This window comes from Pavona decussata, unplaced genomic scaffold (genome assembly GCF_977016875.1).
Source record: "Pavona decussata unplaced genomic scaffold, jaPavDecu1.1 SCAFFOLD_9, whole genome shotgun sequence".
NCBI lineage: Eukaryota > Metazoa > Cnidaria > Anthozoa > Scleractinia > Agariciidae > Pavona > Pavona decussata.
Window position 1 is genome coordinate 738,226 of NW_028145432.1, and position 14,660 is coordinate 752,885.

Sequence of the window (14,660 nt, forward strand, 5' to 3'; positions counted from 1 at the left end):
CTTACATACTGTTCATTACAATAATAAAAAAAAAGCTTTACCGTGCTCATTTTTTGCGTTGTAATCGGTTAAAGCTTTCACAGGTTATATTGTTGCTGTGCTTACCTACTAAGGGGAGAAAACTTCTATAACTTGTTTATGTATGATCAGGCATTTGTTTGATGTCATTATTGTTGTATCAACTGCCAAAAAGTGGTAGCATTGATCCGTCAAAGTTTGAGTGCTGAAAAGTGTTGGAAACCGGTGCCAGCCACCTTACATGTAAGTGAAGACAAAAAAAAATCGCTTTCCTAAAACATTTCGCTAGTCGGATTAAACAGTGGATTGGTTTACGTTGTTTTCTGACAAGTTCGTTTGCTAAAAGCGAAAAAGTTTTCCCTGAACGTCTTCAAAATTACAACATCAGTTTTTGAAGATACACAGACTTGTAAAAGAAAAACTGGACAAATTTTGTTGTACACATGAAAATGCAAAACCTGTGAAATTAAGACTGCTTTTGGAAAACTTGCCTGTGTGCATTCAGTCTTTTGGAGTAAAAAAAGCGACATAACTTATTTACGTTCACACAAGGAACCGTTACGGCTGTATTCGCCGGCCTTTAGCTAAAGTGGCTTTGTACTGACAAAATCTTTTTGTGACAGAGATCAAAACGAGACTATCCAAGGCCATCTGGACCATTCAAAGCCTGAAACTGAAGATTAGTCCTGTGATATTCTGTTAGCCCTGTCACCAAGATAAACTGTTTATATATATATATATATATATATATATATATTTTTTTTTTTGTTCTTATATTACGTTAAGGTCGGACAAAATTTGTGTAGCGAATTATCACAAAGAAAGGAACTGTTGTTGTCCAAAACCTGATCATAAGTATTAGTACTTATACACAGGAACAAGTTATTTTAATTAATAACTTATTAAAACATGCCGAGAACTCGTTGGTCGAGGATTACGTCATATCCTGCTATAATCGGGAGCACTAACTTTCAAAATGGCCGCTTCGCAATTTGTTGATGTTTCTGAAGAAGAAGTAAATGGGATGAAAGAAAATGCAATTCCGAAAGTCACTTAAGATGCAGCTAAGTCCGGGCTGACACTTTTCGAACGCAAATTATAAAAGTTTTACTAAATGTGTACTATTGACCTTACAAAGACAAGTTACACAGTAAAGCCTTTTTGAAATTTACCGTTATTTCGCGCCCTTGGTTACTGAAGTTCTTGAATTTTAAGCCCGTTGATTTCGAGCCATCAGTTTTGGTTTTCCCAATACCTCCTCGCGTTACTCTGAAGTGATAATGTAACTGAGGAGAATTCAAATGTTGGTCATCGTTAGCTACACTTGGGAAATTTGTTACTGTGAAAAAAACGTTGATGATCAATCAGATTCCTGTCAAATTTTTCAAGTACATTATTTCAAATTCACAAAAGTGTTGTCACCTATTTTTGTATTTCTTTAATAAAAAAGCTAAAATACTCCTTGGAATTAGAGGAACCCTCCAAATAATGATTCAGATTATTTCATTCGTCTTTTTGAAAATGTAACAATTGATTTTGCTGCGGATAACGAGAATAGAAAATGCTTTGGAAATTACAAAACTTGAATCGCCATTTTTATGACTTAAAAAGCATTTTTTGAACAAGAAAAGATACTTAATTTCAGTTTCATGATCAGCTCAGTTATGACCAAAAAAACTAAAAAATCCTCAAGACAGCTACTCAGTTACACTGACAATAACAACTTTAAGCTATCCGGTTTTTCTGGTAACCTTGCAGGTTTTCAAAAAATCCCGAAGTGCATGCCACTGAATCAATCAATCAGTCAATCAATGACTAAAACGGAAATGTCAGACGCTATAATCTAAGAATATTCCCAAGAATATTTTCAGCCTAACATCGGCAGAAAACTAAGAATATTCAGCCTGGGCCAGAAAAACAATATTCTTACAAAAAAAAATTGTGTAAGTTAAAAGAAGGAAGAGTAAGATAATAAATTACAAGCTCAATCTTATGTTTGCTAACACTCGTATTTTGCTATCATGTTTATCAGCACTGAAGACTAGGACAGGCCAAAAGTACTCTAACATTCGTGTGAACATCCGGTCCAGAGGTATACAGAGGGCATTACACGTGGTTCGGCTCGTCAGTTTTTTTGTTCACATCAAAATACGTTTATGACACCCTAACGTATGTTCAATGTGTGTTCGCTCAGCAAAAGACTATCAGATTTTCCATGGAGACACACATCACCAAAATGTACACATTATCAAACTGCCATGACGAGATGTTCAATTTTCAAAAACATCAACACTGGTAAACCATTTGTTTCGTCGACAATCTATTTATAATGAGAATTCAAAAACAAAGAAACATATCATTATACTTCGGGTGTGATATTCACAGTATTTTACAGATCAGTCAATTACAATACCAACACAATACAATACCGGTACAACACAATCCCCACAATGCAATATCAATATCAATGCTTTTGTGACAACGAGACGGAGAGTAATCGAAGAACATGGAGTTTCTTCTTTCTTATTCTCGCAGATCAACATATTGTAGCATGCAATGGCGACTGAAAAAGGTTAATTTTAGCTAATTCACAGAAAAGAATATGAGCTAACATTCATGAGATCTGATTCACGGGAACAAAGACGATTAATGGCCCAACGATTGGGAATGAAACCGCACACAGCTGAATATTTCTAGTCGATATCACGAATGCAATACTGGCAATTTCTGTCCGGTGGTGAACAGTTACAAAATGTGAATCTTAATTCGATTTTTGAAGATATTGATAAACATGAATTACTGACACCGAGTTCCGTACGCTTGATATAGCAGTTTAGTTTCAACTGTGATAACTTTCGAAGCTCAGATAACGAAATAAATAAACCTGGAGCGGCATCTAGTTTTCTCTCTCGTTCAGAATACAGGCCTACTTTTCCATATTATCATGACCAGGGCCTGCGATATGTCTCCGCCAAGTGTAATTCGGATACGACACTCTAAAATCTAAGTATAATCACACCGGCGTCACGAGCTTGCGTCAGTGTTTAGTTAGCTGCGCTCATTAAAACTTTTAATCCATTTCTGTGCAAGTAAAGTTCATTTTCGTAATTTAAAGACTCCAAACTCCGAATCAACTCCACTGACGCTTTCGGTAAACTGGGAAACAGGCCTGTATAAAGTCTTAGCAATGTTTAACAGTTGTTTATAATATATGCATAAATGTATCTAAACATTATCAGTAGACGTTCTTGTTGATAAGTATACTATATCACATTAAGATACGGGTAAACAACGTTCTCTCATCTGCTCATATCCGAGATAAGTAACAATAAAAGATAAAGGATTACCTACTTTTTCGCCAATTTGCGTGTAACTCTGTTTTCTTCACAGCTTCCTGTTTTGTAGTCGTAGGTTCTGTCGTTTTATTTCATTGTTTTCTTTGTCAGTCCTGTCTCAACGTCTACCGGCAGTTTCCAAAAACAATGATGTTCACGAAGAATTTGCATACAATTTCTTTAGGCGAAATCGCTCCTCACAGAACTGGGATTAATTCAGATAATTATGTCATCTCTTCGCTTTCTTTCTTATGTGGAAACTTCTTGACAGATTATAAGAAATTTTTAATTTTCCGCATGATCTGCGACACAGAACGGTTGTGTGTGTTTGCCAGCAAATTTCGCTGCATTATTCAAAAGTTCAATTTTAATTAATAATGTTGTCACAGTCCGCAAGGATCTCAGAATGAGCTATTAATTAGTCTGTAACCAAAGAATTGTCCGAAATTATCAAACCTGAACACAATAAATCAATGCCTTTCGTTCTAAAATTGCATGTTCAGTTACTACATTAACAGTGTCTACACTTCATAAACGTTAGCAGCCTTCAATCTGATCGGTTGTTTTGTCTCAAGTACCATCAATACACAAAATACCTTTATATACCTTGGCTTGAATTGCTTCACTTGCGATTTTTATTGCCAAGAATAGAGCTTCGTTTTATCTCTAAATCTCTGAATTAGTTATTTTTGTTGCCATGTTTGTTTATACTGTACTTTGCGTTATAACGATTACCCGAGACAGATAGTTTGTTATGTAATTAAACGGCGATGATGATCAGAAAGCGTCAAATTCTGAACTGAGATTTTAGTTCACTAATCGGCCGCCGTGTTGAACAGCTGTGTGTCCTACGCTGCAGTCCGTTTAGCACAGCTTATATAGGGTCAAAATGAACAGTTTGCGTTTGTCAAAGTTAGCAAATGACTTCCTCATGGTCATACGAAAGATCGAACGAACATGTGATGAGCGTTAATTAACAAGATGCTTTTGACGCTCTTAAAGTGGCCTTTAAAAGCTTATAAGAGACTAGGTAATTAGTGGCAACGAGCCTCGCGGCCTCTCTCATAACAACAGATAAAATACCACTTACAAGTATAAATTTGCATGAAAAACAACAACATGCTTTAGTTAGACTACATGCTGAGAAAGTGATCGTTTTGCAATGGATAAAGGCGCTCCCATAACTGCACTATTGACCGTTTTAGACTTTGGTAAGGATATCAATCGGGGTCCAATCGGATTTCAGCCATCATGGTTCTGTATTAGAAAGCTTGTGAACGCTCATATAACTCATAAGATTCCACGTTTTGCCGGAGCCTAAGGGCAAATAGACAATTCCTCTCTCAAAGCAGTTTTTAGGGCTGACTCAGACTGCGATACAAAGGCGCTGTCATACGGTTCGTGATCTGCTCCACAAATCCATCATTTGGAACTTTAAACAAGTAAACAATGTGCCCTAGATGGCAAAAATTTAATTAAACGCGAGGTCGTTAAATTATAGCATGTGAAGTCGATTTACAAAAAAGATAGCACACTTACCTTGTAGGTTTAATCTAGTTTGTAAATTCTGTCAAGCGCTCTTTGAATATCCAAAATCCACTTCCCTCTTGCCGTTTCTGCCTTTTGTTTAGCTTTTCAACTGTTTCAATCATTCCCTATCAGTTTCTGTTTTCCTTTGCGCCTTTACGTTTGGTCCTTCGCTCTGTCAAAAAATGTACGCCAAAGTTTAGTCTTCTTGAAATTGTTTTGGTCCATACGCGCTTCTTTTGTTGACAAAAATTGCTTAGTCTCTAGGGATCGTGAAACGCCGGCAATGGAACAAACAAATTCAACTTAATGTCAATTAACCTTCTCGCCATTGTGGTTTGTCTGCGAGCACGCGGCGAGAGCTAAACTATCTTACTGTACAAAACAAAGAAGCGGGCGATAAAACAATCACACAAATCGAAACACCTCGTTTAGGCAAAAGCATGAAGTATAATAAAAGAATTTAACCCACCGCGCGGTAATCCCAGTGGTTTCTTGAGTATTAAAGAGTTAAGGACAGTTCCGTTCCTTTTCGCGAACGCAACTCCGAGTAGGCGTTGAAAAAAATAACTCGAGTGGATTAAAATCTAACACGTTCGCTAAGAAAAGCTATCACCACAAAAAAAACAACAAGATCTAATCAGTGTGCACATTTCCAGCTGTGACTTTGTTACACTTCTTAACTTGGACCTTACTTACCGAGCAACTAACATGTAACAACCTTGTAAAGTAATCAAAACATTGATACCACTCGAGCGAGTGACAACAATTTTGAAACTAAGCCCAGCTCTTGTGCCGTGGTGCACAAGTTTTGTTTTCAACCGACTCAGGACAAATATTTGCCCGAAACAAGAAGCAATAGGATCACCGGCCTGTGACAAACCGTTAGGTTTTATTGAACAAAACAGGAAAAACAAGTATGGCCGCGAGAAAGTACTATGCAAAATTGTCCACGCGGAAATGTACCATGGAATCAAGTCATAACTCCTCAGTAAATAGCTGAAAATATTTATCTTTTTCTTAAGATTACTTTAGAGAAATTTTTACTTTCTATTGAAACCAAAACAGAAACACTGAAGCAGAATTAACCTGAAGGAATACTAAAACCATTAACCTCAAATCGCTAGTTAACGTGGCAAATTTAACTCCAATTTATGACAAAAAAAAGTCCGTTTTCCTTAAATAAAGATTAATTTCTCTTTCATCTCTTGATTTTCTCTTTTGCCATTTATTATTATGAGATGAGTTAGCACGCAACGCTCGAATTCAATCAGTCTTAGAGAAGACTCTCCCCAAAAAAGGAGCGATTTACGACGGCGATGACGGAAAACTGAATCAGAAACAGTTTCCGACCACCAGACACTGTTGTTCCATATAATACTAGAAAATATAAGATAGCTCTCTTCGAATTAAGTTTTGTTTGCATTTTCTGTCTGTGCTTTTTGGTTCTATATTTCTACGGAAATTGCATCATGATGAACTTGGCCAGACGTAGCCTGAGCATGCCGACAATGGAGGCTTTTTCTCGCTAAGCGGGCGGCTGTGTGCACAAGGCTAGGCTAGCTGCGGAAGAATTTGAAGAAGGAACTTTAAATATTCCGTTAAGATGGCATTTTTGTATGCCATAACATTACATGAAATACGTCCAGTTGAAAAGAGCAAGGAAAGGTGCACCATAGACGAATTTATAAAATTTGAGGAGTCGAAAACACTCGTATAATTTTTGATCACTGTTTGTTATAAAACGAAATAAGTCAGCCCCTGAAACGACTCTGGAAAGGGTCTGCCATAGGTGAGTTTCTACAATATAAGGTGTCGAACGCACTCATATAACTAGTAATAATAAAAGATTAGGGAGTGCGTTCCCTGAGAACACGCTGAGAACCTCGGTTTAAATTGGAACACTGAGATATAAACCCGTTATGGAATAGTACTGTTTACGTTTATGACGTAGTCAACATTAGTTGTTCTTTACACTGACCTGTAAAGACGAATTTTCTTATCGTAACGTTACTGGATCAATATCCTCAGCGTAATATTATGATTTATAATTTTAGCTAGGTATATAACATCTATACAATTTTAATTGTATAAATTCAGTACATTAAAATAAGATGGACAGATTTCTAAGGAGATGAAAAATAATTTAATGAAGTTGTGTAATTTAAATCATACCTTCTGCTCTTGTCGCTCTTTTAGGAATTTTCAAGATTTGAAAAAAGAGAACAAGTTTATAAGGAAAAACTCTTAGCTCCATTTACTCTTATTCTTGTAGCTACGTGCAGTCAATTGACATTTCTGGATCAGGTTCTTATCGTTAGTCCAAACGGATATACCTTTGCTGTTGATTAAAATTTATTTAAGTTGTTTTAGATGCACGCTGATATATAAATGTCTCACGTTATTGCCGGAATACGAATCGGTCGCTTTAGCAAGCAATCGAAAGCGATCGAACGTTCGATTGCCGTACTCTTGATTGCCAGTTTACTGGGAAGCTCTGTCGACGATCCAGTTCCATTTCCGAACTCCATCGAACTCAGTTCACCGGATTAAACTTGACTGAGTACGATTTTGCGAACTCAATCTTTTGGATTAAGTTCTATTAGTTCGATTGCATGGTTGGGCAATTGAACTCATAGAAATTCTTCCTTGTTTGGTTGCGTTCGATTAACCAACACAATCGATCTCAATCTATGGATTGAGTTCAGTTCGATTACCGATCTTTCGATTGGCTACGCCTGGGCCCAGTTGCTCGAAGCATGGTTAGCGCAAACTCGGGTTAAATGCCATGACAACCTATAGGTTTTAATACCTCTTAACCAATGGTTAGCGCTAATCATGCTTCGAGCAACTCAGCCCTGGTGTACTCGCCGCTATTACACTTTCGAACCCAGGCTGAGTTGAAGACGCCAGAAGAGTTCAGAATTAACGAGTAACGATTAGGTAGATGTCGAAATATTTTAACCGGCTGTTAGGTAGTCTTCTTTGATGTCATCTCGTATCTTTTAAATGAAGATTTTCTGCAAATCTAGATTCCATTTAGTTGGACTTCCGGATTCCAGAGCCAAAAATTTCCGGATTGCCTTACAACAGACGACACTGATCTCTCTGCGTCTTTGGCCGGCCGCCGAGATTCTAATCTTGCAGCGATAACGGCGATCATGACGAGATCACATCGAAATTTTTACAAGAGCAAAAAAGAACATACCCTGCTCACTGCATGTTTATTTATTCAGTTCTAACTTGTGCAACGGGACACTATTAGCACGCATTCAGTATAACAGTTATGCGGACAATAGAATTTGCTCATATTTTGCTCATGCGCGGCGAGTAGATAATGGGCACGCAAGTTGTTGTCTTTCTGTAAGATACAATAGGAAACTCTCACAGTTCTTTTTTGCCCGACAGTTGTATAGTTTATAAAGCAGTAAATTTGCTTTAACAGTGGCAAATAGCCTAAACAAAAGCGAACACAAAAGCCCTCTAGGTTCATTGTTTCTATTATCTGCCTTGAGTAAGTTAATGAGCAAATCTCTATTACCTGCGAAGGACAACCTGCGTTTATGTCAACCAAATGAAATTCGTTCCTTTCATGCGTATTTGAATAACAATGGGCAATATGACAGACCTAAGATATTTCATTTACTGTAAGTAAATGTCGCGAGAACAATAGGCATTCTGGCCGATGTGGTAACAAACATGTTTGATAACGATGACCCGTGTTTGCCTATTCTCCCTAATGTCCGTCTCAGTTACCTGAGAAAACGAAACTTGTCTGTTGGAATAACTCGCGTTCTCGACAATTCTTTCTCCATTTCTGGTGAAAACGTCAGAAACTATAAACTGCGTTCCGTGTACTCTTAATGCTTGTTATCAAACTATCAACAAATGACAGGCAGACGACGTTCTTGGCAAATGCATCCTTACCACTAGTAAATCAATCTTACCTCTAAACAGTAAGATTCTAGGTACCTAAACATGTGTATGTAGCACTGATTCGGCTCATGTCCAAAAACGTTTAATTTGATAGCACTCAATCTGCCAACACAGAAAACTTGTTAATAAACCGCTTAGTATCTTCCACAGAACAGAAGACAGAACACGGAATGCAGGGGCTTGAAGATGAAGGGGCTTGGTAATCCTATTCTATTTCCGCCATGTCTTGTACTTTCCAAGTTTCGTTAGCACGTATGCGGGGGTCATTATCTGCGTGAATTTAACTGTAGCTGCAGTGTTTGTCAGTCCTCCTTTACGTTCTGTTTTCTTTCTTCATTTTGGCAAATAGTTCTTTACCTGGGCGAATCTCAATTACATAAATAAACAGATGAATAAATTTAGCTAGTGAGACTGTGGAAATCATTCAAGCAGTACTTTTCTGTGGCTCTGTCTATCACGCTGCTGTACAAGGTGAACTTGCGGCAAAGTCTGGGTATAAAAACCTAACATGAGACCAATGAACGGAAACTATTGGATATTACTCTTCCGTGGTGCTGTTCATTGTGACCATAACGTTTCCCCTCTCGTCAGTTTCGCCGCTCTTGTGAGTGACGTTGTTAATATTCACTCACGAAAAACAAAATTAACTCGTCAGTAAAACCCGAACAAGCGAAACCTTGAATAAAATAAAATAGCGTTCTAGGTTACTTACCATCAAAAACTATCCCGCACAATCAAACCGCAATAACCACCACGCAGTAACTTTAGATGTACGCACACTAAGTTTATCGCAAACGTTATCAGGCAAAGTGGAGACTGGGGGAGCAGTAGTTGGTTCTATAGGTTAAGTACCCTCCCCCCCTCCCTCTCCCCAGGTGCAGGCATATTTTGCGGGGCAGAATTAGAACGTAATCTACAAGATGTTGATAACCCACATTTAGTCTGGAACAGTTCAAGGATATATCCTTTTCTAACACTGATTCACTTGATTGTTGGACATTTGTACAACGTCGCGAATCAAGCATTTTGTGTTCTGGTTCGAAATAGGAATTTCATGGCCACGCGGAGTACCCCTTCCTGATATTTTTTTGTAGTCTAATCCCCTGCGTAATGAAGCCTATTCTTAGAACGTGACTACGTGACGCCAAAAAATATTGTTTTTTACATTAACATCAGCGACGGCATCACCTTCTGCTCTCAAAGTCTCCGACTCTTTTACAAGATCAACTTTGAAACGCCACACTTGCGATTTCTTTGAAAGCCTATTAGACGGAAATTTTAACAATTGTAGCAATATGTATGTTCTTTTTCGCAAACAAAAAAACATATAAATTTAACATAACACGATCCCTTTTAACCTCAGTTTAATCTCAGACACTGGTATAATAGCTATTCACAGCACTGCGTCACAAATGTTTTCATCTCTCGAATGAAAATGATCATTTACGAAAACCGAGATTGGAAGCTTTTTCGATTTACTCGCTGGAGGTTTATTATTATAAGCAATTTGTTTGTTCTGTAAAAACCTCCTTAAAATATACAGATAATCATATGCTGTTTCTTATCTTAATTACTGTTTTTTAGTTTTTGATATTATCTGTGTAATTAAATTGCATGAAATACAAATGACGCAAGGTTTACCGTCACATGAAAGCATACAAACCTATCAGATTGGTGAAAACAAGTTTTTGTCAGATCGTTTTACGACTTTACCCTGCTTTACCCAGTGTGATAATAATATGTAAGTGTCAACTTATCTAGCACCGCGGTGCTAATTTGGGACACTAAAAATAACTGAGAGAAATAATGCAAACTAAACCTATCCCCGCTGGCAAGGAGGCTTGCCAGTTGGTTATTTTACAAAAGCGTGTCCGAGGATTTGATACGGGGGTCTCTATCTAGTGGTCAGAGAGGGAAGTCGAAACCCGTAATCAATAACAATCAATATAATTATTGAGACTCCCTGTGTGATTATTAATTGGTCATCGATTGGCCAACACCAATCGATAGAAGTTAGCTAATTTTTGTCGATTGATATTGATTGATAGATTGGTTGTCCGAGTTATCGATTCTCGTCGATTGCGTACACCGGAAGACAGTAAATAACGCGTTCAAAACTAAAACGTGGTTTTTGCGATTTAACAACCAAATAAACTGCAAACTGACCGTGGACGAAGATCCTATTAGTAGTCAACGTTGGATCTAGGTAGAGATCAATCGGTTAAACTTGATAAAAGTAAATTAATATGAGAAGTCCAAGGACTACGATTAAGACAAATTCGGTGCAAGATTATTATTACACACACTGAAAAATTTTGTCATTCCGAAAGACAATAGCAAACTGGATTGAGAGAAATTGGTTTTTCATCAAGACCAGGGTGTGGGGGGGGGGGGGGGGGGGGCAACAAGATAAAAAATTTACCGGTTTTGTCAACATCTGTAAATTAATTCACTGTTCCTCTTTCTTCTTAGAGATACAAAATCTAATAGGGCCCAGAATTCCCGATGCCCCTATCAGTTAAAACTGAGCAAAATCGGTTATTTGCACCAGATTCTAAAGGCTCAGAATTTCTCATTCCCCCAACGCTTAAAACTGAACAAAACCAGCTATTTACACCTGATTCTTTAGGACTCAGAATTTCTGATCCCCCATCACTTACAACTGCACAAAACCGGCTATTTACACCTGATTATAAAGGGCTCCGAATTTCTGATCCCCCGCAACACTTGAAACTGTTAAAGTACAAAACCAGCTATTTACACCTGATTCTATAAGGATTCAGAATTTTTTATTCCCCCAACACTTAAAACTGAACAAAACCAGCTATTTACACCTGATTCTTAAAAGGGTTCAAAATTTCTGATCCCCCATCACTTAAAACTGAACAAAACCGGCTATTTAAGTGTCGAGGGGATCAAAAATTCGGACCCCTTTAGAATCTGTTGTAAGTAGCTGGTTTTGTACTTTAAGAGTTTTATCGGTGTTGGGGGGATCAGAAATTCAGAGCCTTTTAGAATCAGGTGTGAATAGCCGGTTTTGTACAGTTTTAAGTGACGGGGGAACAGAACTTTTAAGCCCTTAAAATCAGGTGCAAATAGCTGGTTTTCTTCAGTTTTAAATGTTTGGGGGATCAAAAATTATGAGCCCTTTAGAATCAGGTGTAAATAGCCGGTTTTGTTCAGTTAAACGGTCACAATTTCGAAGATGTGGTGAAAATTTATAAATTAGTTATTTTAGCGCTACTTGGAAACAATTGAGTTTTGTAAACCTTTTTGATTCATTCGGTTGACTTCATTGCAAGTTAGGTCAGGTTTCAATAAATAGCCTAATGTAACTTAACATAATGAAACATTTCAGGAACTAAACGGTATCACAGAAAAGTACTGCAGTTTTACCACAGATTTTTTTTTTTTTGAAAAATTAATAAATGGTCATAATTTCGCCTAGATCAATGCAAGAACACTGTATACTTACATGCTTTGCTGCGTTTTTTATGCGTGTCAGTTTAGCCGGGATCGATCCACAGGCAGGAATCCTTCAGAGCACTGTTCAAGACCGGTTAGTTCTCATTGCAACGAACCATTCAGAAGATGCCGGGTTTAATTGTTGTGAAGTGCGTTAAGCAAAGAAATTAATTTATAAATTGTAAAGGAATTTGGAGAAAAGAGGGCTCGTTGTTTAAATGTGTTGTCATGGAGTGCAAAACCGTGCTGAAAGGCTGAAGATGTCAGTAATATGAACTTGCACCTGGCTTATTTCTATTGTCTTTCCTCTCATTAGCCAATCAGCGAACGTTCTGTCATGCTTATATTGATATTTATTTGTCAAACGGTGTGGTAAAAAAGAACACCAACCAAGATCAGGACAATACCACCACGTAGCCTAAATTAAAATCTGGCTATAAATATTTGACAAATTATCATTTGTCTTTGTCTTGCTCAAATGACTGAAGCCGTTACTACTGAGGAAAAATAAGTTTCTTCACGCTATTCGGCAACTGGTTCGTCTAAAGAAATACTGATCAATTTGAAGATATTTCAAATCGGGCTATGTAAATGAAAGGAATATATTGAGAAGATTACGACAAGTGGTCGATTTGAGAAAATTTATGTTAATAATATATTTTCCGTATTTTTAAGTCTGGGATCCCTTTCGTACAGGAAAATTGTCGCTGTGTTGCGGGAAAAATTCGTATACAAAATATAATATTGATTGTGTAAATATGCATATACATGTATAGCTATACATAGTTCAGCGTTGCCGTTTCGTTCCGTGAAAAATTTAGAATAGATTTATCGCCAAGTTTAATCTCTTTTGATATCAGGGGATATTTCTAATCGATAGAAGATAAAAGCTTGGCTTATCTGATAAATTTGATGTTTTCCTATCGGCAGAAGCCAGTTGTGCCTTTTTCAAGCGAATGAAACCTCCAAAAACGGAGGGTAACTCCAAAAATGATAAGATCAGCTGAAAAGCGTATTGTGGAGAGAAAGGTACTTTGAGAAATACTCAGCTGAAATATATTAATTTTTAGCTGGGTAAACTTAACCATGATTGATTTCTTCGGAACGACGCAAAATTAGTAAATAAATCAGTGTTTTCTTTAAAATAACCACTTACTCGTTAGTGCCACCACTGTTATCAAAATGTTTGTTTTCTTTTCGTTCAAATAACTTAAGACAGGTTCAAAGCATTTGTAGTCGTGGTTTTCTCTCAAGCGAAGAATATTACTTTGAAAGGAAACGTCTGAGAATTCAAACTTTAATCAAATTTCTTCCAATTAAAGGACGTTGTTTAATAATTCAGATGAACTTTCGTCTTTCGTTTGTGTTGAAGTATATTTATTCAATACTTTTGCCCGGGCAAGGCTATCTAGAACTGCAAATACAGCTTATAGTTTAAAGCAGCGCAAAAATCGAAATCACAGCCAAATTTTGTGATTCCTTTGTTGCGCTGTTCAAGAGTTAGGCGAAAGAATGATGTGTTGTGTTTGTTAGTGGATGAAGTAATTTCGATACAAACCTTATAAATTATTAGTATTCTCATGTAAAGTGCACTCCACGAAATTTCACTAACCTTTCCTTCTACAAAGTTGCTTTAATGTTCATCCCGTCGTCGAATGCAACTCATTCCATGTTAAAGAACTACTCCACTCATAAACCCTCCGTAAGAGATATTTAAGTGACGGCCTGAAAGGTACTCTACTCTTCGCGGTTAAATTGAATTCCGTCACAATGAAGTAAGCACTGGAGCTAAAACATGCACGCTTTCCTCGCGAGAAGTTACAATATAGTCAATAATTAACATATGGACTTTAAAACCGGTGGGGATGATTCATTCAGCCAATAAGATACAAGGGATGATTCGCGCATGGCATTTAAATTAGACACGCTGACTCGTAATCACCGGTGGAATGAGATGAAAAGCTGTTTTGAGAAAGTGGGGCGAAATTCAGTGTAAATTATAAGCAGCCAGAATTTTTTTTATTTTGTCTCGCCTAAATCAGTCAGAAATAAATCTGTCATAACAAAATGAGATTACTTAACGACGAGGCAACAATAATCACGAATGCTTTGAAATTTTAGTATAAAAGCTGTGATTTCAGAAAGCAAGAAAGATCGATCAGTGATTTTGAATTAACAAAAAACGATTCTTTTTGAGGAGTGAACAATTCTAAGTTTTTGGTAAATCAAAAGGAAATTTTCCATATTTAGGAACCATGATTTGGAAGAGAAGTTGACAAATTTCACGTTTTGCATTACTCTCGCAATCGAAACACCGGCTTTTGCATTGCCTGTTTTAATTTCTTATAAACTCATGTCGTTAATCCATATCTTTCTTTA

At 37.2% G+C, this 14,660-nt stretch overlaps 1 protein-coding gene across 14 annotated transcripts in view; it reads right to left on the reverse strand.

Annotated features, from left to right (window-relative positions):
• The window catches only part of LOC146488412 (cadherin-related tumor suppressor-like), a 49,407-nt gene that overhangs the window by 32,548 nt on the left and 2,199 nt on the right, over positions 1-14,660 (reverse strand). For 11 of the 14 annotated variants that reach the window (XR_014866230.1, XR_014866223.1, XR_014866237.1 and 8 more), the window contains exons 1-2: positions 9,529-9,622; positions 4,893-5,055 (exon numbers count right to left, since the gene is read on the reverse strand). The gene's annotated coding sequence lies outside the window, so the exon portion shown is untranslated. Of the gene's footprint in view, positions 1-3,369; positions 3,497-4,892; positions 5,056-9,528; positions 9,623-13,893; positions 14,086-14,660 lie in introns of those variants that run through there. The other 3 variants (XM_085117338.1, XM_085117346.1, XM_085117394.1) reach the window with 3 other exon arrangements.